The 22,703-nt window shown below is 38.3% G+C and overlaps 1 protein-coding gene across 7 annotated transcripts in view; it reads right to left on the bottom strand.

Annotated features, from left to right (window-relative positions):
• Nucleotides 1–22,703, bottom strand: part of CSRNP3 (cysteine and serine rich nuclear protein 3) — a 98,235-nt gene that overhangs the window by 34,511 nt on the left and 41,021 nt on the right. The window contains exon 1 of one of the 7 annotated variants that reach the window (XM_063162032.1): nucleotides 21,957–22,021. The exons of 4 other annotated variants lie outside the window; for them this stretch is intronic. The gene's annotated coding sequence lies outside the window, so the exon portion shown is untranslated. Of the gene's footprint in view, nucleotides 1–5,335; nucleotides 5,471–6,960; nucleotides 7,200–21,956; nucleotides 22,022–22,703 lie in introns of those variants that run through there. 2 more of the 7 variants (XM_063162031.1, XM_063162030.1) reach the window with 2 other exon arrangements.

Genomic DNA, 22,703 nt, shown 5'->3' with positions numbered 1-22,703 from the left:
TTCTCCCTAGAGAATAAAGTCAATAAAACTATTCGTACTGGAAAATATAAATTATTAATATCTACTGGAAGGCTCTGATGTTTTGAAATTGCTATCTTCAAAAATAGCTTTATGGCTATAATAATTCAAGCTTTCTATCTAGATCAAGGACAATGTACAACCAAAATATAATGCTACAATCTGCATTTTTCATGCACACCCAAGACAGTCCTAAGTATATATTCAAGTCCAGAAAAAAAATTACACAAAAATAGAAGATGTAAAATTGCTATTTATTTCTAGGATTTGCTTTTTGACTTTGCACCGTTCATGGTGTATCTATTCAACTCTGAAAAACAATACATTTATTTTTTTAAAAACTGGATAATTTTATAAATAATATTGTTTCACAATTAAACACTGATGAGGGAAATTCACCAAAAAAAGACCCCTTAACATACACAACAAAATACTGAATGCAGGAAACAGTGAACTCATACAACACAACCGTGAAGTCTTCCTCTGCCACTGACATATATGTAAGGAATTGACCTAATCTTCTAAGAAGGGCACAAGGTAAAAATAAGTTACTCAGCTATCAGCTAAAACTGAGAAGAATTTATTTTCAAATTTACAAAAAAGAAAAAAAAAAAAAAAGAAAAAATCTGAGAAACAAATGGACCTTTAATATTTATGGATTTGTCTCTTCTGGATGGATGACCCAAGGCACAGTATGAGGGCTGCTTCACTGATGCTCTTCCCCAGGGTCATGGTGTTTAAGCTTTCCTCTATGTGGTTACTTTGATAATCAGAGTCTTAGCCACAGTGCAAATTGTTTTTTACTGGTGTGAACTAGCAATCTCTCCTTCCCATCTCACCACCCATTTGCACAATACTTGAAGAAGATTAACTGCTTCTGCTTCAAGCTCAGCTGATATGAGCTAACAGGTTAAAAAAACTAATTAGGAAAATATGAAAGACGTATTGAACAATATGACAGGCACAGAGAAAGCATAACTGCACAAACCTAATTTCCTTACAAAATGAGTCAAAAAGATCAGTCACACTAATATTTCAAAGTCTCAGATTTAGTGACCATGGTCAATAGAATGAGACTTTTTATTTATGAAGAGAGACAAAATAAGCATTATCAATAAAGTAAAACGTTTCTCTGTAAGCCAGTAGTCTTCTCTGTATTTTCAATAACTGAAAACCTCAAAAATTACTTTAAAAGCATATATTCAATTACTGGCAAAATTTCCAATAGTAATTTCAAATTTGTGGCCAGCAAAAATTCCCCAGAGGTCCTTACTCACCTGTACATAATCAACACAAAGGCACCCAAAGGAAGGGCCTGTGGTGCTAACACAACATGACAGTCCACAGTAAGACGGACCTGAAATTACATTCCCAGCTGTGTTAAAATTGAATGTTGACTCTCTTCACTTTTTTTTATGCTAAAGAAAATTTGGTTTATGCCTGTAGTGACTTGTATACTAATAAACATGTCTAAGAATTCTTTTCAGTTTGCTTTATAATTCAAAGCTGAAAACTTCCTTAGAAAGCTGACAGAAGAGTTGCAGGTCTAATAACAAGCATGTTCCCATGCAATTCCCAAGGCACTCTTGTCACTGAGACAATGATGAATAGGAGCTGAGCAGTGAGCCCACTGCCGTCTCATTGCCTGACTTGTAAGCACCTTATGACCATTCAGCACCACTTCAGCCAGGGGAGTCTGCAGGGACAAAATTAATTATCTGCCCTATGCTATCCTGAAAGCACTGCTGTGAAGATATGCGGCTTACACTTCCTACCTGAAGTGGGTTCCTTTTATTATTTGATGTATTTTGCTTTATTAAATCCCTGATCACTCTGTCTTTTCCAAAGGAGCAAAAAGGTTAATACTGTGCAATTTCCACTTTTCCATTTTATTAATGAAAGATGTTTGTTTAGAAGCAAGAGCAGGTGAGAAGCATAATAGTAAACAACTGAGCAATTTAATTGAAAGCTACAAAGTTAAACCTCTGGCTACTCTGAAAGTGAATTCTTCCATAAAGATGCTGGTACAACAAGACAGCAAAACAATGGCAACTCTGGGAATCAATTCCCCCCTGAGTCGTGGGATTTCCCTTCCTGCCCCTAAAAAAAAATATTTAAAAGTCAAAATATTTGCTTGAGAATAGCCTGCTCAGCTGTCACAGTCTATGTTGGAAGTAAGCAGCGCTACCATTTGATTTCCACACTAAAAACAATTAACAAACACATTTTGTGGCTTTCAAAAATTTTTGTTTACCCTATCACCCCCACACAAATGGCATTTACTAGAGATGGCTATCGCTTAGGAAGTGCAACTAACAACATCTGCAATCCAGCTTCCTCGTTAACACATTCATGATACATTTAAAGCAGACTCTGCTCAATAGTGACAAAGAACAAATTTTAAATCACTAAGAAGTTCATCATATCCCTATTCCAAACACCCGACCTCCTCCTGCAGCAGCACCATGTCAGCCTATTCCACCATCCCAGGAGGAGCAGCCGCAGGCGCGCCTCGGGTGGGACAGGCCGTGGGCACAGCCCGGCCCCGCTCTCAGCAGCCCGGGGAGATGTGTTGGAGAGGGAAGCCTTGTTCCGAGATGTGTTGGAGAGGGAAGCCTTGTTCCCGAGATGTGTTGGAGAGGGAAGCCCTGTTCCCGAGATGTGTTAGAGAAGGAGCCGTGTTCCCGAGCTGGGGTGCCCAGCAGGGCCTGGGGCCGCTCCGGCCCCGCCGCACACACAGCGCGGCCCCGCAGCCCGGGCTGGGCCCGCAGCCTCCATCCCCCCGGCAGCACGGACAAAATATCGCCTCCGTATAGGCGTGCACAGAAATGATTTGCCAGAATTGAATAAATAAATGTAATGAAGGGGCAGCATGCTAATGAGAGCTACAAATACCACAGAGGCTTATTTACTCTGCAGCCTCCCACTACATAATGGTATCGCTGCTTGCATTTCCTCATCAGAATCCAACAAGCAGGCGAGGAGAAGCTGCCATCGGTAAATGATGTTGTAGTTCCTGCCCGTATCGCTCAGAACGACTGATGAGGGTCAGGCTCCATACTCTGCAGCCCACATTTCCTACTTCACATTAGACAATGGAATAAATATGCAAATCCCTGCTGCTTATGAAGGAGCAGGATACAAACCAGCCCCAAAATCAATCAGGACTTCAAGTTACATATTCCATGAAATTATTTATGAAGTACTAAACAAAAGCCATGGATCTTTTCATCTGAAAGCCTGAAAGCAAATTGTCCAATGCATCTGGATGCTAGTTTTTAAGAAGTATCCTTGCTTGTATTTTTGCGTTTAAGCATAGAAAAGCCTTAAAAAAGTCAAGCAGCTCCTCTTCCTTTTATCCTTAACTTTACAATATTTAAGTTGTCCAGTTACATATATTAAGTGAATTTTCCATCAAATTGTTATGCCAGTACAAGCTTTTACTCCTTTTCCCATCTTCCCTATTTTTTGTGGAAAAATTATTTGAAGTAATGGAAAACTGAAGAAGAGGTGCTAAAAATACAAACCTCTTTTTGCAGGGTGGGTGTAGAGACAGGGGAGCTGTAGGAAAGAATTAAATGCAAGTGTGGGAAAAGAAAAAGGCCACAATTTTCCAGTTTGTTGGGTTTTTTTTGGGGGGGGGGATCAATTATTCACATCTCCCATTTATCACAAGTTTCATTATGATACTGTATCCATATCTGTGAAGAGATGGAGAAATTAAAGGCATGCTATTTATCTCAGAGCTGTTTTAACCTAGTAAATATTTTCATCTTCTGTACATTTGTAGATGAGTCGTATCTGTCTTTTATCTACACTCAATCCCTGTTCCAGGGTCAAAAAAGCCTACAAAAGAGCAATGAAGCAACAGTGATCAAAACTCACTGGTAGGACTTCAAGTGGTATCAGCATTCTAAAGATGTGATGTGTTTGGGGATATTTCATTGAGGAAAGGGCACATCCATAATCCATTTTTTCTCAGCATCATGTCTGGCTCAGAGCAAAAGCAAAAAGAGATACTGACAGACTGCATGTAAATTTATCTTTAAGACATCTTTACCAATGCAGCAATATATTACAGCTGCCTTTCTTCAGCCTGACTTTCCACCTGCATGTTCAAAGGGAAAACATCTCTAAACTTCAAGGTTCAGTTACTAGAAGTACATTTTAAGAGCAAGCAAAAGTTTTAGATGAGACAATCATTTGTTGCTATCTCAGGGAAAATATTTAAGCTTTGGAATTAAGTTTCCAAACATTTGCCACTGTGTACTCTAAACCATGACTTACAAGTCTTCAATTTATATTTAACTTAAACTTCATTTAGTCAACTACTGCATCTGTCTAAAGCAAGACATTTCACAATAAATGCAAATTCCTCTTTCTGGTAAACAATGTAGACCAAAACCTAAGATATACAGCAAACACTGCATCCTCAAACCAAAACATTGCACACCAGATTTGGGCTCCTCAGATCCAGAAATAAATTAAGACAGTGTAATTAACACAAAACTCCAGTACAACGAGAGATCAAAATCACTTCTCTGTCTTCCAAATGCCTGATACGTACATAAAGATTTGGTTCTATTTATGATTCTAAAAGAGACTCAACAGCCACCATTCAAATCGCAGCATAAAATGTTTACATAATCACACTTTCAATAGAGTTTAGAGATGGGGTAAAGAAAAGTATGTCTTAAAATCACCATAGCTTGGTAGCAACACAGAACACCTTTTGCTTCAGGAATTTGTTCTTTAAGCTTTCTTAAAAAAACTTGACACTGGGAATGTTTTAGAATATGAAGAGCCTAATCCACAGAAAAAAAACGTTTGTTTTATTGTTTCTTTCCCATATAAATAGACAAGACAGGTGTATTTCAAAGTTGTGATTCCATTGTAACAGTGGGAATGTTGTTCTATAGAGACGCTTATTGTTATTTTACTGCACACTGTTAATTTTATCTCTGTATGCACTTACTGTAAGTACCTAACCAACTCTTAAATTTAAATTTAAAATCCACCATACTCATTTTAGACGAATATAGTAATTATATGATAATTGTATGACTGTATATTGCTGTATTTTCTCAATTTAAATTAACATAGAGTGACATGTTCAGTGTTATCGCATCCAATCTCATGGTACATACTGCAGGTGTTACTGCGATATTACCAGGGTTCTCTGTAAAATAAATTAATAGCTGCACATAAGTACGGTGAAAAAGTACTTTTACATATTCTTTCTGATCTATTGTCTAAAACGCGAACAGGCCTGCGTTCTGAGATGCCAAGCTGTATCAGGATTGCAATATAAAATTACCTTTTAAAGGAGAACCGTTTTAAAGCAGGGACTGCAAAGCACCTTCGCTTAGGTATCAGCAATATGTGCCAATGGAAAATGATGCCCTGTAAGCCACAGCACATTTCCGACGGCCGAAGCGCGCGGGCCGCGCGGTCCCGGCCCCGCCCGCAGCGCAGGCAGCGGCGGAGGCCGCGGGGCCCCGCCCGCTCCCGGGTCCGGCCGCGCTGCCGCGGAGGGGCCGGAGCGGCCGCGGCTCCGCCGCCCGGCCCGCGCCCGCCGTACCTGCCCGCGCCCTCCGCGCGCCGCCGCCCCGCCCCTGCATTTGCATGGCCCGGCCCCGCCCCGCCGCGGGGCATGCTGGGCACGGCCCCCCGCCCCCCGCCCCGGGCCCGCCGCGCCGGGCGGCAGCGCCCGCGCCCCCCGCCCCGGACCGGGCCAGCGCCGCCCGCCCGCCCGCCCGCCGGTTCCCGGGGAGAGCCGCTGCCCCCGCCCCCGGCTCCGCAGCCGCAGCCCGGGCTCCCTTTCCCCTCTCCCTTTCTTTAATTCCCGAGGGCGGGCAGCGCGGGCTCCGCCGTGCCCGCACAAAGCGAACCGGCACGGACGGACCGCGAGCGCAGCGCGCCGGGCCCTGCGCCGCCCGCACGGCCACAGCCACAGCATAAACGGGCTGTTATAAAGCACACTTCGCCCTTGGAATCATAAGTGCGCATGAAAAGAGCTACTGTTCTCTACATTTCGAGTTTTGTTTCTTCATTTCCCCAATCGTTTTTCAAGGGCTCCATCTCCTTCCTGCTAAAATACTCCACAAAAATCAGCATATCCAATTTACGATCTTCAGCATTCAGAAAATAAAGAAAAAAAACCCCAAACCCAATACTGTAAAGAGATTTAAGGAATAAAACTTTTACATTGTTAATTTTTATATTATGGGAAATCACCAAGAATTTGCATGTCTATCCTCTTTAAGAAAAACACAGGCCACAGAAATCTTTAGGAGCAGTTTTAAAAAATCAAAAAAATTATGAATAATTAACCAAGAACTACTATGAGAAATAATTACTTGCTCGAAAAATAATAACATGTTTCGCATTAACATTAGAGTGAAATGCATGCGGAGGGTTATAATGTATCACTCCCGAATGTCTACAATTACATTAAAAATAAGACAAAACACCAGTTCCAAAAATTTCCAAGGAGGATGTGGAGGAAAAAAACCCATGTAAGTGCACTGTAAGATGTGCTCTAATGTTCCATTATGTTTAACCAAACACAAACACTACAGATCTCCTACTGAGAAAGAATTAGTCTCAAATACATAGCAGAGTAATAGATTGTTGTTACTAAATATTTTATGATATTGGTAAATGATCCATCTAGCATAAATTTAATTTTACTTGCTATCCCATTTTTCATGCACAATTGAAGTTTGAATTGCATAGGAATAATGGTAAAAACATTTTTACAATGAATTTGATCACAGAACTTACACAATTTATTTAGCTTGGTATCAGACTGATGTACATCCTTCCAATCCTGCCGTACAAAATGAAAAACCCCTGGCTTTATTAACAATAAAGAAATAGCAAAAAACCCATTTATATTTAAAACATTGAAGTGTGTGAAGAATCTATAAGAAAACTGACCTGTTCAAATTGTTGTTTTTCCAATCCATGCACTGTTTTTATTAATTAGGACCCAAACCAGATTGATCGTCATTTTATAACGTTTGACATATTCACTGTCTTCCCACTTCCAGCAGAATCTTCTTAAATTTCCCAGCACTGTGTTTTATTGCTGGTACCATATGCTTTATTGTTCAGCCACAAGAGCTTCACTCTGCACAAAGACTCATTACCTACTGCTTGCTGAGCAGCTTCGGGCTCACTGAGGCTGCCTGCGTGATCACATGGGAGTTTTGTCTGAGAAAGCCAGGCATGCCACTGATTTCACCGGCTACGGATATTTTTATCAGCTGAGGTCTACTATGAGGAAGGAATAACAAATTCTAAGGCTTCTTTAGTTCATTAAGACAGCAGTTGTTATGGAAATCCCCTGAACTTTTTTTTTTTAATTATTATTATAATTCCCACTGTAACGCTGGTCCAAGAAGAAATTCAAGAGATTTGTTACAAGTAATTTTTTCTTGCGGGGAGTGGCACAAGCCATGCATTGTCTGCATCGCTCTGCACACAGTACACACTGAAATTAATATTCTGAAGAGGTAATATTTTGCCAACACTTAATCTGCCAGTGTTTATCCTTTATGTGGAGGACGAGCTTCCAAATGAAAAATTATACCTAAAAAACAGCCCCTTAATTTACATTTGTCTCATCGGTCAAGGGCATTATCGTGTAATCTTTGGTCTTAAAATGAGTTTTGCTGGCTTCACTGAGGCTACTCAGGTGAATAAGAATTGGCCATTTGGGCAGGGATTACTCTCAAATCCAAATGACAAATTATGTAATACAGTGAAGTCTAATCTCTTCCTGGTAATAGTTGGTGATGCTCGGGGGTTTGTTTACGTGTGTGTGCATGTGTGCATTTGGTTGGTTGACTTGGGTTTTTTTATTTATTTTAAACAAAAATTATTAGTTTAAATAACATTTTATAATGCTTAAAAACTTAATATTTACCTGAGTATTTCATATTAGAGTAAGTGAATATCTAGATTCAAATTACAAAAGTCCTTACAGAAAAAGATAAATATTAATTATATTTTTCACTGATCCATTATCAGTATCAGGGTTCCATGCTGGAATATTTGGAGATAGCTTGATTCCTACTGCAGAGTGAATTCCCTGAGTATTCTAATTTAAAGCTAGCTTTCTACAAACAGCTAGTGATGATAAATGAATATCTCTCCTCCGCCCTGAAAACTCGTACCGAACACACAATTATCCATAATATTAACATTGCAAAGATGCAGCTATTCTACAAAACAGTCAATTATCTCTAGAATAATTCAGAGCATTTTGATAACATGAGATAGCAAAAGAAACTGTTTTCTCATTAACATTCCACAAATGAAATACCTCCTTATTCTATTTGAGATCTCTCTCATTAGAATAAATGACAGCTTGTAGCTCATGGTTGGCATTATTCTGGTCCTATCAAAGTCAGTGGAAGTTTTGCTGCTGATTTGCATGGAAGAAGGGACAAGCATGACTAACAGATTCATTCGCCTTACCGTGTCGTCATGCAAATCAATGACAAAACTCATTTCTTTATTGTTCTTGGCTCGATTTGTATTATTATGGTTTTGTAACAGTTGATATGCAGTCTCTGTGATTACTCTGAATTATACAAGATGGTTAGCAAAGGATTCAGAATTACCTACAACTAAATCCAGTAATGAGTATCTTCTACACTCTCACATTCATTTCAGTTTTTTAAAAATGCCATTATCAAGAGTGAGTGTATTCTGAAGTGCTACCATTTTCATCTATCCAAAGACAAGGACTGAGCAGATGTTTTGTGGCTGAGAACCTTCCATGTCTCTTAGGCAGGAAACACTCTTGTGTGTACACTAATGAGAAGAAATGAAAGCAGACTAGAAAGATTGCTAACGAGCAGCTGGTTTAGCTAGAGCTATGCATATCTTTTTCCCCTGGCGATACCACTGATGATGTCACAATGCTCATGTAGGAAGACATAAACAAAAGGCAGGCATTTTTGCTGCAGTGGCACTAGGAGAAAAAAGAAAACTCAAATGTTTGACAGATGGAAAGAACAAAAATTGGTCAGAAAAAGAGTACTATTGTCACATTTTTCTCTGTATGTTGTTATATACTATGGAACAGTCCTCAAATCCTGAAAGGTGGTTAGAGGAAAACATGTTCAAGGACATGATACAGTTAAACCAGTTAGCAGCAAAGAGTTGTTTCTGCAGGAGACAATAGCAGCAAGCAGTCTCCATGCTGAGAGGCACCCTCGGTTAATCACTTCTTCAAGGTTGGTGGGGGGAGGGAGGGAAGCTTCAGTCCTCCATAGTGGAATTTTGAATTTCCTAAATATAACTTGACATTTTTAGGTAGCTAAATTATATTCCATCCCATCCCGTCATCTCTTCTCACAGAGTTACTAAATAGAAGGAAGTCTTTGTCACAGCCTCATTGCTGAATTTCTGCCCAGACATACTATTGAGGAAGGGCATTTCTGCCACCACAAAAGGGATTATAGATCACCCAAGAGATTCACAGGAGCCAAAAACCTAGGCCTCCCTTGTCACTCCACAGAAGGAAGAGGTTCAAATGAGACAATACTTCCTGATACCACTCCTGTAACAGCCAGGATTTCTTCAGGAGAATCCAAATTCACCTCCCCTTGAAACAACAGTAAGAGAATACGAATGCTTAGCAGTCTCTTCCACTCAGGATCTCCCATGGCAGTCAAGGTAAGCAAGGGCTCTCTTTTCTTAAATAAAAGGTTCTTTGTGAATCCAAATGGAAACAAATCAAGAACCTTCTGACAATCTGTAAATATGGGTAAACTGTCAGATCCCACATCTACTTTGTAAGAAAATTAACAGGAACATTCTTATGCTATCTCATTTCACAGAAGCTACAGTAAAAGTGAACCGGTTAAGGAAATTTGGACTCTGAGTAATCACCATCATTAATAAGTAATGATTTTGTAAATCTTGGTTTATTCTACTCTATATGCATTTAGACTTGAGTACTTTTATAAAGGTTATATGCAATGAAATACGTATCTTGGACAGAATTTAAAAACAAATAAAAAACCCCAAACAAAAACCCAAAGACCCAAAATAACCCAAAATCAGCCATGTATCACAAACCAGACTAAGTCCATGATTTGAACTTCAAATTATTTCCACCTAATACAACTACTTTACTTCATTGGGTATCAAACTTAATCAGCTGTTCAGTATCCTGTATTATGGTTGGATGAATCACATAAGAATCAAACTTTTGGGAAGAGCACTGCTCAATTTCATGAAACAAAAAAGGGACAACATGCACCACTCAGTGCCTTGTTATTCTAAAGGTTGGAATCCTGTACCTTGCAATAAAATGCAAGAGGTCTGGTTTCTTCAAGTACCCCAGAAATGTACTAACTTCCATACCAGTTAAGTAAACAGAGGGTTATGCTGAAACTTTTACAGTCTTCTAGTGACAAAAAAATATTTGAAGTCCAGGATTTAGAAAATGTATTCAGTGGACCATGCATGCTCTACTCCAGCTCTTACAAACAACATGGTTCATATGCCATGGCTTGTAATTTATGAGCTACAGCAGCAACAACAGCAGCTCTAAATGCCTCAGCTCTGGCTTTCAGGCATGGAAACAGATGATTTGTGGTGGCTTCTTTGGTAAGATCTATAAACCTTGCCCATGCAAACTCCTCTAAATTGAATTCGGGATAAGGCATAGCTGAAAACTTCCCGTGGAATTATGCCATTGCAGAAGTTCTACAGACTAAAAATGCTCACCTAAGGGAAAATAGTGTAATATTAATTAATGTAAAGCTACAGTCACTAACACTCGGGTAGGATAATCTAAAGTATAAATTCTACATATTTCTTTCTAGACCAAATGTAATTTAATCAAATAAATTTCCTGTCCCTGGCCCCAAATGTCTAGCTTTCTCTAGATCACAGCTAAACAATCTTCAAGCAGTGTCACATTGACTGTTCATTTCCAAATACTAGGGCTTGACATATTTCCATAGCCTGACATGACAGGAGGAATGACATTCTTTGGGTTCCTGAACTGCATAAATACGAAAATATTACTCATTCATAAATGGCATTCTCAACAAAGAAATACAACCATGTTTTGAAATAAGAGTCTAGTTAGTGAAATGAATGGAAATAGACAAAATCTATTTGAAAGGTGATATCCTCAGATCAACAGACAGGATGGAGAAAGCAGCTTACAAGTGAGGGGCAGGCCTGTGAGCAGCTGGTCTGATTTCTGCCACTCTAGCAATCCATCACCAAACTCCATACAGTGACTCCTGGCACCTCAGTGTAAGGCTGCCATTGCTGTCCTTCACTCCTGCTTCTGGCACCCTTACCCTGCCATGCCAATTTAAAGGACACCATCTATAGTTTGCTTTTTTTCTGACTCTTAATATCTGCTTGACCAGAGGCAGCCTTTTAAATCACGGGGTAAAAAACTGGCACAGAGTAAAAATTAATTCCCTTTACACATACTGTGGCATATAGCACAGCATATCCCTTCCCAATGATTTTTAGCACAAGTCCTGGAAACCCTATTTTTAATTATACATTCTTGCTACATCTTACATAAGATACATTTTTCCAAGATAAAATTAACCTCTTCTAGGCTGATATCCCAGAGGAGAGCACACTTCCTTTCAGAAAACAGTGCTGAAAAATACTATGCTTTAGAAGAGTTACTGTACACAAACAAAAATATTCCTCTACAATAAACACAGAGTTTCTTTGTCTTTTCACAATCTTTCTCAAAACTGATAGTTAACTATCAAAACCAAAGAAATGCTAACTTTGGCAGGAAAACTACTGTAATGACAGGTGTATAGCCAAGTAGCAAAAGAATCTCTTGACTGCTGTTTCTTTAGATGATGTGAATATTCAAAGCAAATAAATAATATAATGCTTGGTGCAGCCATCGTTCCAAATGAAGTAAGTTCTATTTGAAAGAGCAAAGTGGCCATTCTCTCAGAAAAAAAAAAAAAAAAGAGAGAAGACAGCAGATACTTGAAAAGAAATTGCCTGTGCTGTCTGGTATGGCTTCATAAGCCAGCTTTTCTCCATCCAGTTTCCATGACACCTCAGACATTCCAACACGATCCATGTTAGGGAGTAATTCAGAACTGCACAGTGCACTTGATGTGGTTAGAAATTGTAAGACATGAGCAGAATAAACAAAGGTGCCTTTTGGTTTATAATTAACTGAAATACTTCTTACTCCATCCCTTTTCCTTGCTTGGTCACTAAGCACACCTTTTCTCATAGTATCATTTTCCAACTCAAAAATTTCACTTGGCTGCTGACCAAAAAAAGTTTCAAATAAAATAAATTAGGAGACATTTGAAGAAAGCATGATAGCTAGTATTTTCTGTCTGCATCTGTTTGGTTCTTCAAGTTCCATTTTATGTACCATAGTGAACCAAAAAGAAGTTTACTGAGTCAATGCAGTTGGAACAGGAAAAAAATCCAGATGGAAGCAGACTGTCTTTCCTTCCTGGACAAGTCATCTACAGACCTTCCCAAAGCACCACTGTTGCTAAACCAGAAACAGTTCCTCATTCCTTGTTTTCTTAGCTTCCACAGTGAAGCAGAAAGCACTTTAGTTTTTGTTTTCCACAGAAAGATGTATTTTTTATTGCTACAATCTTCAAATTTGTTCCCATCTATCATAAAAACAAGTATTTTGAGTGGAGACAGATGTGAAAATACACCAGAAACACAGACATATCTAAGCAGCAATGTAAAGAGGTTGTTACATTTTACAGCAGTTAGTTTATGAAGCATTCCAACTTAAAGCACAAGACATTTTCAACGTACTACTTAGAATAAAATACATAATGCTACATAGTGGACTTTCAATCTTTTCAACAGACAGGAAGATATCTAAAGTCTAAAATAAAATGTGCCTGCCTAGAATTGCTGAACATCAGCTTAGGATCTCATTCCACAGGAAGCGAATCTGCTACAACATTTCTTCCCACCTTTGTACATCCCACATACAACACAATCATTTAAAGCTTGAAAAAGCACTGCATTCTGAGTTGTAAGGTACTTTTTGCTGTTTCAAATAACCTTTAAAGAATAGAAGCTGATTCTACTCTAATAATTCTGTCCATTTCCATTTGGCCAGCATTGATTTCTTGTGTATGCAGGAGAGCCTGAAAATAATTTTTATTTACTTCTTTGTTAGTCTACCAGCATCAGTGATAACATCAGCACAGCAATGAGAACTTTATTGCTTTTGCTGAGTTTTCTCTACCAGCACAACGCAACACAATTCCTGTCCAGACCCACCTCCTCCAAATATTCCATGGCAGCAGCCTACATTAATAAAGTAGAAGTCTTTTGCAGGTAATTTCCCTTCTCCTATCCTAAAAACATGATTTGACTTGCCCTAACATCACTGTTGAAGAAATTAAATGAAAGATCTTTTCATATGCTTTAGCATCCAAAACAATTTTCCTAGCATATATATATATAATTTCCATCAAGTTAAAAGCTGAACTGCTGTACTTTTACAGCAATGTTTTTACTATGCCATTGCAACATTCTAAGGATTCAGAAAGTACATGAGCCAGCAGTATGCTTTCACAGCCCAGAAATCCAAGTGCACCCAAAGAGGGGTGGCCAGCAGGTCAAAGAGGTGATTCTGCTCCTCCACTGTCAGAAGAGTCCATCTGTGGAACTGAGGCCAGCTCTGGGTCCTCAGCACAGGAAAAGACACAGACCTGTTAGGGCAGTCCTGAGAAGAGCCACAAAGATCATCAGAGGGCTGGAGGATATCTCCTGTGAGGACAGGCTGAGGGAGCTGGGGCTGAGATGAGATGACTTCAGGAAGATCTCATTGTGACCATCCAGTACTTAAAAGGGGCTTTTGAAAAAGAGAGAGGGTCATTTTTCCCATGGTTGGATAGTGACAAGGCAAGGGGGACTGTTTTAAACTAGAACAGGGGAGATTTAGATTAGACATTAGGAAGAAATTCTTTAGTCAGAGGGTAGTGAGGCACTAGAACAGGCTGCCCAGAGAACTTGTGGATGTCCCCACCTTGGAAGTGTTCAGGGTCACGTTGGATAGGGCTTTGAGCAATCTAAGTGGGTAACATCCCTGTCCATGGCAGAGGGCTTTGAATTAGATGATCTTTAAGGTCCCTTCCAACCCTTACTATGAAAATAAGCCAGTCCAATTCAGAAATATGCTTTCTAAGGAACACTGACTGGCATTTCTTTCATATAGGAAGAAGATGGATAGCAATATTTAAATATCCACATTCATATTAGCAAATCAGTGACAGTTCCAGGATGCTCTCGTATAACTTCAGAGACCAAAATGGACTGATTTTTAAATTGATAACACTGTTTTCAGCTGATGTTCAAAGTTCAAAACACTGTGCTTTTGGTCTCATTTTCCAAGAGCTTAAAGGGTTAAATGTAGTAGCTACATGCCCTGAGATTGTGCAAGGATCAACATTTCTGCAACATGATCAAGTTTGGAAGTTCTTTTGTAGAAGTAGTTATGGAGTGACTGTTCTATCTAAGACTTCTACCTAAACGGGAAGAGAACCAAATAATGACTTTAATTAGAGCATTTTTATAGCTCAGATATCTTTCAAGATTTCAGCATTTCAGATACCATCATGGTTTTTTTTTTTTTTAATTAAACTGCTTGAAACCTACCAGCTGGAAAACTTAATGTTTCAGTTAGATTTTTTGTTCACAATATTAAGTAGACACACTTATCACCCTGACAGCAGTACAATACCCAAGGGTTGAGGATGTCAGACTACAGTCCCTAAAGACTGCAGCCTCTTGTGTTGGTGCACTTGCAGAGGAGGAATTTTTTTTCCCCCTTTTAAAATCATTATTCAACATATTTTCCTGGGAACATCTTAAAAAATAAATTAGACTTTCAACCAGGATTACATTCAAATACTTTGCATTAGGATCATCAATTTATGGCACAGACAAAACCGCAGGGATGGCTGATATCACCTGATACAAAGTTGCATCATCTGACAGTTTCCTGTGTTGCAGAAAAGAAGCAATTACCAACTCAGTGTGGTTTTTGGCATCCCTGCAATGATTGTGACTTCTCAAAAGGATTAATTCTTTTGGCCTAACATCTTTAGGCACGGAGGATAATATTGTTTCCATCATAATATTTTCCCTTTCAGGAACATGAGGACCATGTTTATTTCTGCTATATTACGTTGAGATAATACTAGACTTGTCAGATATTTAGAAATAGTGTAGTCAGTGTGTCTGTTTTGACCTTCCAGGTCACAGCAAAGGTGCAAGCTGACAGCACCAGCTGTCATTTGCTGTTAACAGCCTTCTACCACATCAACAGCTCCAAGCTCATAGGGGAGCTCACTAGCTTTGTGACTGAAGAGCAGGAAGGCAAGATCCTTGGCTCTCTCTTTCCATCTTCTGGGGTGGGCAGATTTCAGTGACACTAACACTGTTCTAGCTGCTAGCCTGGAATTGCTCTCCTGCCCTATGTCCACTTACATAGGCTCTAGGATACAGGATTGCAAATGCAGACTTCAGTCATTTAAGGTTTCAAGAAATACAAAGCTTTGCCGTGCCAAATGTTCTACTTTTTCAGATCAAAAGATATTCTCACTGCCCTGGATGTCTTGGATTGAGAGACAGGAGTGGCCCATTTACATTCAGGAAACATATTCTGAGTCATTTACAATGGCAATGAGTTCATAACTGTGCAGTGTGTATCCTGCAGTTTTTCTTATTATCTCCAGCACTGTGAGAATTCCTGAAAAGCTGTCACATTTAGCTTGCTACATACTTACAACAGCAAATTGGTACATGCTCTGTGCTGATCTTCCTACTCTTTTCTGTAGCTGCAAAATTGCAAACAACTCAAAAATTGCTTTATGATGATAATCACACAGGAACAGACCCAGATCAGCAACTGCCAGCCTTGTCGTGACATTCAGTGTGCCAAGCAATGACACAGGCAGTTTGTAGAGAACAGCAGTATCTTGAAGTAGACAAACTGAGATGAGTAGGAAAACCAAACCCTTTGAGGACATGAGAAAGGGGTCAGAGACACAAAAGCCTGCCTACTTTTCTAGCTGTAGAAGCTAATCTAATTAAAAAATGCTAATTTCCCCACAAACCTCGCCTGATGCCTTAAATTAGTATACCACAATAATGACAGCATTTACAGCCTTAAAAGCTATATATAGCCTGATATATAATCTTAGAAGCTAAGTATCTTAAATGTCAAGCAGGAAGCAGCACAGGATTCAAAGACATTGCAGAGAAAACAAAGAGTTACCACTTGTCATCTTGTAACAGTTATTTTTGCACGACAACTGACAACTATATACACATAATGACTAGGGCAAGTTTTAAAAGAGATTTTAAAAAACAATAAATACATTTGCAGCAACTGCTCCAAAACATTTGAAACAGCATGGGATTCAAAAATTTTTAAAGTTACCAATATTAGTGAACCCTGACTGGTAAGTGGACAGGAAAAGACCAAAACTTGCCTCTGTTTCAAGAGGCAGAGATAAAGAAGGCACATTTATGACACTAAAAAGTGATGCTAATGGGAATACAAATAGATGCATCAGCAAGTCAAAGTAACATCACTTTTAAAGAAATACTGAGATAAAGCAATACACCAAGAATGCATCTTTTTTAAGGTCAGGATTTTGTGATCTTGAGATGGAAATGGCAAAAAAGTTTGCATATGATTTTTCTCTTGCTTCATAGCTGAGTTCAGTCAACTGTGTTGGAGGAGAGACAAAGTACTTACTGGAAAACAATCTTACAGTAAAAATCTGAGAAGGATACATATGTTGTTAGCACAGACATTATACATAGGCTTTTTCTTTTTTTTAGATTAACCAGAAAAAGTACAGATGGGAATGAAAAGGCCACTAAAAATATAATTTTATAGAAAGTTGTAAGATATGGAAGGAACAAAGTGACTTTTCAAAAATAAACTGAATTAAAGAATTAAAAGAATAAAAGAACCAAGAGTGGGAAAAAGCACAGGCAAACCCACATTTCAGAAGATGATATATAGTAAATTCTTGAAGATGAACTGTGAAAGATGAGGCCAAAATGTTTATTTTACAATCTAAGAAATATATTTTTATCTAATAAATATGTGCTAAAAATAAGGTAGAGTAAATGAATGACAGAGAAAAATTAATTGAATGAGAATACCAGAAATACCACACTGTAGCACTGATGGCCAATTTGTGCTAGGAACATTACTCTATCCATTAAAAAAGAAAAAGCAATAAAAATGAATTCCCTTGCATCCCAACCCTCCAGCAAACGCAGCGTCAAAATTCACAAAGTGCACTGAGCAAGAAGTGCAGGATTTAAAAGGTTTCACTCTGCTACAAAAAAGCAGAGAATTTGGTGAAAATATACCAGTGACCTCAGACTACTGTCAATGGGTGTGGGAAATACCAAAACTCAAACACTAGACAAGCTGACAGCTGAGTCAAATACAACCTGAACCAGAAATGAAAATTCCTGCCTGTCTGCACATCCATTGTTCTGTTTCACGCATACAAATAAGGTGAATCTGCCAGTGATATCCAACACTATGGTCTCTAGCCAACACCCAGTCCAAAACCCAGTCACCAGCCTAAGTCAAATCTTCAGAAAATAAATCCAAAAGCTGAGATGCCCACATAATAAATGTCAAATATAATGCAGAGGAATTTTTACTAGACAATTGGTAACCAATGAGGACTCTCAAGCCATAGCCAGACTGCATACAATTGAGCAGTACAAAAAAAAACTGGTAACAAATAGGATGCCAAGCACTTATTAAACACTACACTACTCTTATTTTCAGTATACAGGTGTTATTAATACTTTAACTAATGGTTGTATTTCAGACCTTTTCTCTGGATTGCAAAAAGAAGAACCTACTGAGCTGCTAGTGTTGGACTAGCAGTAGAGATGTGAAATCAGTTTGCATGACCAGTTGCATCCGGAAATCCATTTATAACGAGGATTTCTGTGGCACTTTGAGCAGTTTAACTGTTCCATACCTAGTGTCTCCATTTGAAAAATTAAATAGCATTTTAAAAAATTAATCTAGTATCTTATTGTTACCCATCCCTTAACTGTGCTTTTAGTGGTTACAAGTAAAGGGTTTGCTTCAAGACCACCAGTTAGAGAGAACCTGTTTCATTAAACAAGTCAAAACAATTACAGAAAGAAAGTATTTTGCACTTTCAGCAATAATAGGTGGGGGGGGGGAAGGAAAATTTTAGTGTCAAGTCTGGAAATTAAAGTCTGATATGAACTTCAGGATTCTATCTCTAAGTTAGATCAGTAAGTGGATGGGAAAGTACTGTTTCTTCTGATATAGGGTGATATCCTGACACTTGGATTTAAAAGACAAAATAAATTCCCCACATGGGAAAAATTTAAAGCATCTAGCAGTATTTTAGTACACATGAAGCAGTTAAAAGCCATTTATTTCTCCTCTCAAAGATAATCCCTACTAATTGCTCTAGTTGTGGAAATACATTTTGTGGGAAAGGATAATGAAGGCTACTTGTCAAATTGCTCATGTCATTATTTCACTGCAGATTGCAAATACTACAGCCAGACCCATTCCCAGCATGCTGAATATCAGCCTACAGAAAAGGACCCTTGCATAAGCCACTCTGACCTTTCTTGCTAGTTTCTTCTGACCTTGCTGACCTCATTAGACTGGTATAAAGAAAATAAAGGAGCTGTTGGGTACTCTTGATGGATTAGAAATAACAAGAATGTGTCTAGGACTTACTTAAGTACTAAACCAGACCACTGAATTATAATGCTTTTCAAACAATCAAAAGGATAATAGGGATAGTGATGAAGAAATAGAGGTAGAAAGAAAGAGATTCTTAAAATATTGTGAATAGTATGCTTTTTGGAAATTGGTCATCAGCATCCTTAACTACTTATTCTGCTGCCATTTTACATGGTTAATTTTTTAAGGCCCCATTTGAGTGAGAACAAATATTAGAAACCAATGGTCCCAGCACAATTATTTTGATTAAGCATGAATCCAACTTAAGCACCTTGCTGAAAGAGGGCTTTAATCTTCTCTGGTCAGATGTATTTAATGAATTCTTCAAATTCCCAAAGGAAGGAAACTCTAGAGGATAGAATGCAAGTCTCTGAATTCCCTCTGTCGCATTTCAAACACTACATCAAACTATCAACAAAATCTGTGTCTTACCAGACAAAAGGGTGGAGATACTATCAAAGTGTTTATTCTTTACATAATACATACCTTCTCCAGTGGAATTACTTTGGGTTTTTAAACTGTCTCCCAGCCCTGAAATGGACAAGTCATGCATTTCTATAGCTTACATCATAAGAAGTACAAATCTACAAATTAATTTTGCTCTCTGCATAGTGGATTTTTTCATCCTCAGTAAATATTTATTTTTAGCTAATACTGGCACCTGAGCAAAACTCTCAGAAAGGAAACCACAGGCCACAACTTATAACACAAACCTCAAGTACTACAATATAAATTTTACAGCAATTGCAACATAGGACACATCTTTTTTTATCTTTTTATTCTGTATTTATAATTTCTAGGAAAAAAAGTGCTATGAGAGAATTTATACTCACAGAAATCATCCAAGCTCCTATATATTGCAATTGCTAACTAAAAGCTTTTGAATTTAACCACTGGAAAGTATTTATGGGAAGAGAAGAATTTTTTCTTTATATGCTTAACTACTCCTAAAAGAAGACACTAGCAGATAGGCTGACCTCAGCCAAAGGGTTCAGGCTTTATTATGCTATGCATTAAAATGCAGGCACCATCACATAAAATTAAATTATGTCCTTTTTAAAAATAAGACTATGCCATCATTTGTTCCTGAAACATCCTCTGTTCAGCTGTCCTGCAGTTTTATAGATCCTGACATGGGAAAACTGTTGCATTTGTGATAGTGGTGATTGTCTCCTTCAGAAATTTATAGCCTTTGGTAAATCTCTATGTCTCACATCTCTCCTGTGCCAAGCGCACAATCCAGCCCCAAGCCAGCAGCACTGGAGAGGCTGCAAACACTGCATTTGTGCAGGAACTCTCATCAGGCTTCATCCCCAAGAGCTAAAATGTCTTAAAGCAGCCACGGGATCCAGATACCCTCATACTACACAGAGCTAAGTTAGATGACACAGTGGTTAAAAAACAACTTAATCAGGTTGCTAGCACAGATTTCACGGCTGCAGTATCTGGGCAGCTGTTCTAGCACAACTGGATTAGTGATTTATACCGTCTCTCCACTCTGCCCATTTTAAAACAATGGATTGAGATTTGAACATGTAAATTTTTCATCCTCATCACTCTTCAGAACTTGTGAATGCAGAGTAATTTCAAGACCTGTAGGAGGATTTTGGTTCATTTTTTTGTTTGGGGGACTGTTTGTTTCGTTTTGGAGGTAATCTTTTTATCCCCTTTGTCATTAGCTGGAGATTGTGGTGTAAAGATAAATGGTGGACAAGGACCTTGCCTTTGGATATTTAAAATAAACAAAAAGAAAAGCCCAACAAAAAACCAAATCAAAGCAGAATTGCAGTCCACTAGCAATTCCTTCCTCTACATGTGATATGGGTAAAACATGTTTCTTCAAAATTTAATTTGTCATCTTACATTTCTATCATTTGTCTGCCCTGTAGTGAAAGAGAAATTCAAGAATCTCATCTATATGAGGTTAAATTATTAATTTCCCACCTTGACCTTGTTTTGGAATATGCTTATTTCTGTGAATTAGCTACAGCAGTTAACCTGCCATTTACAGAGCACATAGAACAAAATTGCTCTTCACAAAACAAAGGTGAGCAAAAAAAGAAACCATGCCTGTTCTTTTATCATTTTATTTCTCCTATTATCTCATGTATTAGATAGGTTACTTATGTTCTTTACTAAATAAATCCCAGGAAAAGAAACCCTTTTCAACTAATCTCCTACACAGACCAGAAACCCAACTTTGAGTACCAGAGGGAGAAGTGGGGAGGGGGTGGGAACTCCTATCCTTCCTCCACATCTCAAATCAGAACAATATGACAAATTGTCACACGTAGAACCACAAAAACCAGACAGGTTTGATGTCTGCATCATGGTTAACTCCTAAATCAAACAAACCCTTCAGAAGAAGGGCTACCTACAGTCATGCTTTCTGATTTTTTCTTCATCAGTATATGCAACATTTAAAAATAACATTCTAATAACAAACAAATAAAAGATAAATACCCATTTCCAGTATCCCAGTAAAGCTTACATGAAATTATGAATTAGTTAACCAAGAGAAGTTGCTATCATAGTTTTCTTGCTACCAAGCATTTAAAGTTACTTTGTGGCATTACTAAAATATTTTACTGATTACACAGACTTCTCTGAAGACGTTTACTACTTGAGATGTGTTGGCCAGCTCTTTGTGGCTGAATAAATCATATCCCTTACTTCCAGTCTCTGGAAAAAATAAATCACACCATGATGTGACAATTAAAACAAAAGTCTTGAAAGTACCTCTTCAGATAACTTGGTGTTTCCCTCTCCAAAATTTTAAAAAACAGATACTTTTGCAAGCAAGTGACAAAGGATGTAAATATACAATAATAATTTATTTACAAATACAGACAATAAGTTAGGAACATTTTACCTGCATAAATCTAATTTCACTGGAAGTTGCTGATGTATGCTGATCCAATAGGTTTCAGCATGAATTTTAAGCATTTTTAAACACAAAGGTGCAGCTAGAAAACTGGGGGGTTTTTTTAAACTTACATTCTTCTAAAAGTGCTAATCAAAATCCCTGCAGTGATGTAAAATAAAGCATCATGTTTTGTACCATCAAATGGTACAAAATGAAATTGGACTTGTGTAACTGTAGAGATATATGCACATGAATAACTGCTACTGTACTACTGACCTTGTGATCTCAAAGAATGCCAGTTTCTCTCAGGAGATTTTTAGACCTCTGAAATCATGTTTTCAGTCTGTAGACATTTCCTTAATCTGTCCTTTAAAAAATGAAATTCATGTCTCATTACTGTTAAAATGATACCAACAAAGTCTTAGAATTTCTATCAAAAATTATGTGATGCCACGTGCAAACTCACAAAATAAAGAGAAAATTGTGTTTGTTTGCAATGAAGCCAGGTTACCATATCAGGGTGAAAAAATTCAGAAGAGCATATTTATATATAAAAAATAAATGATCATACAGCCAATATGCACATTTGATTTCTAGTACACATGAGGTACTTCTGCTCTGACACATCAGGGAGTCTGAAAACCTTCCTGTATTTCACTGAGCAGGGCAAAATTCAGTAATTGCAAGGACAATTAAACATTAATCCTGCTTACCATGGCAGGTGACAGACTTGCCATCTGTTGAAGTCCTTAAAGTGAGGTTGGATATCTTTCTAAAATACGCTTTTGGATATAGTTTTTGGAAAAGCAAAACTAAAAACAAACTAACAGTTAATCCATACTGCAAAACTGTGGTCATCATATAGAGAGAAGGGGCTGATGGCACAAGGCAGGGACAGCAGCTTTGCCACCAGAGATGCCTGTTTGTGCCATGGTTTAACCCCAGCCAGCAGCCAAGCCTTGGGCAGCCACTCGCCCGCTGCCCCAGCAGCAGGACTGTGAGGAGAATCAAAAGGGAAAAGCT

Source organism: Melospiza melodia, chromosome 8 (assembly GCF_035770615.1).
Source record: "Melospiza melodia melodia isolate bMelMel2 chromosome 8, bMelMel2.pri, whole genome shotgun sequence".
Lineage (NCBI taxonomy): Eukaryota > Metazoa > Chordata > Aves > Passeriformes > Passerellidae > Melospiza > Melospiza melodia.
This window is presented reverse-complemented; position numbering and strand designations above follow the sequence as displayed.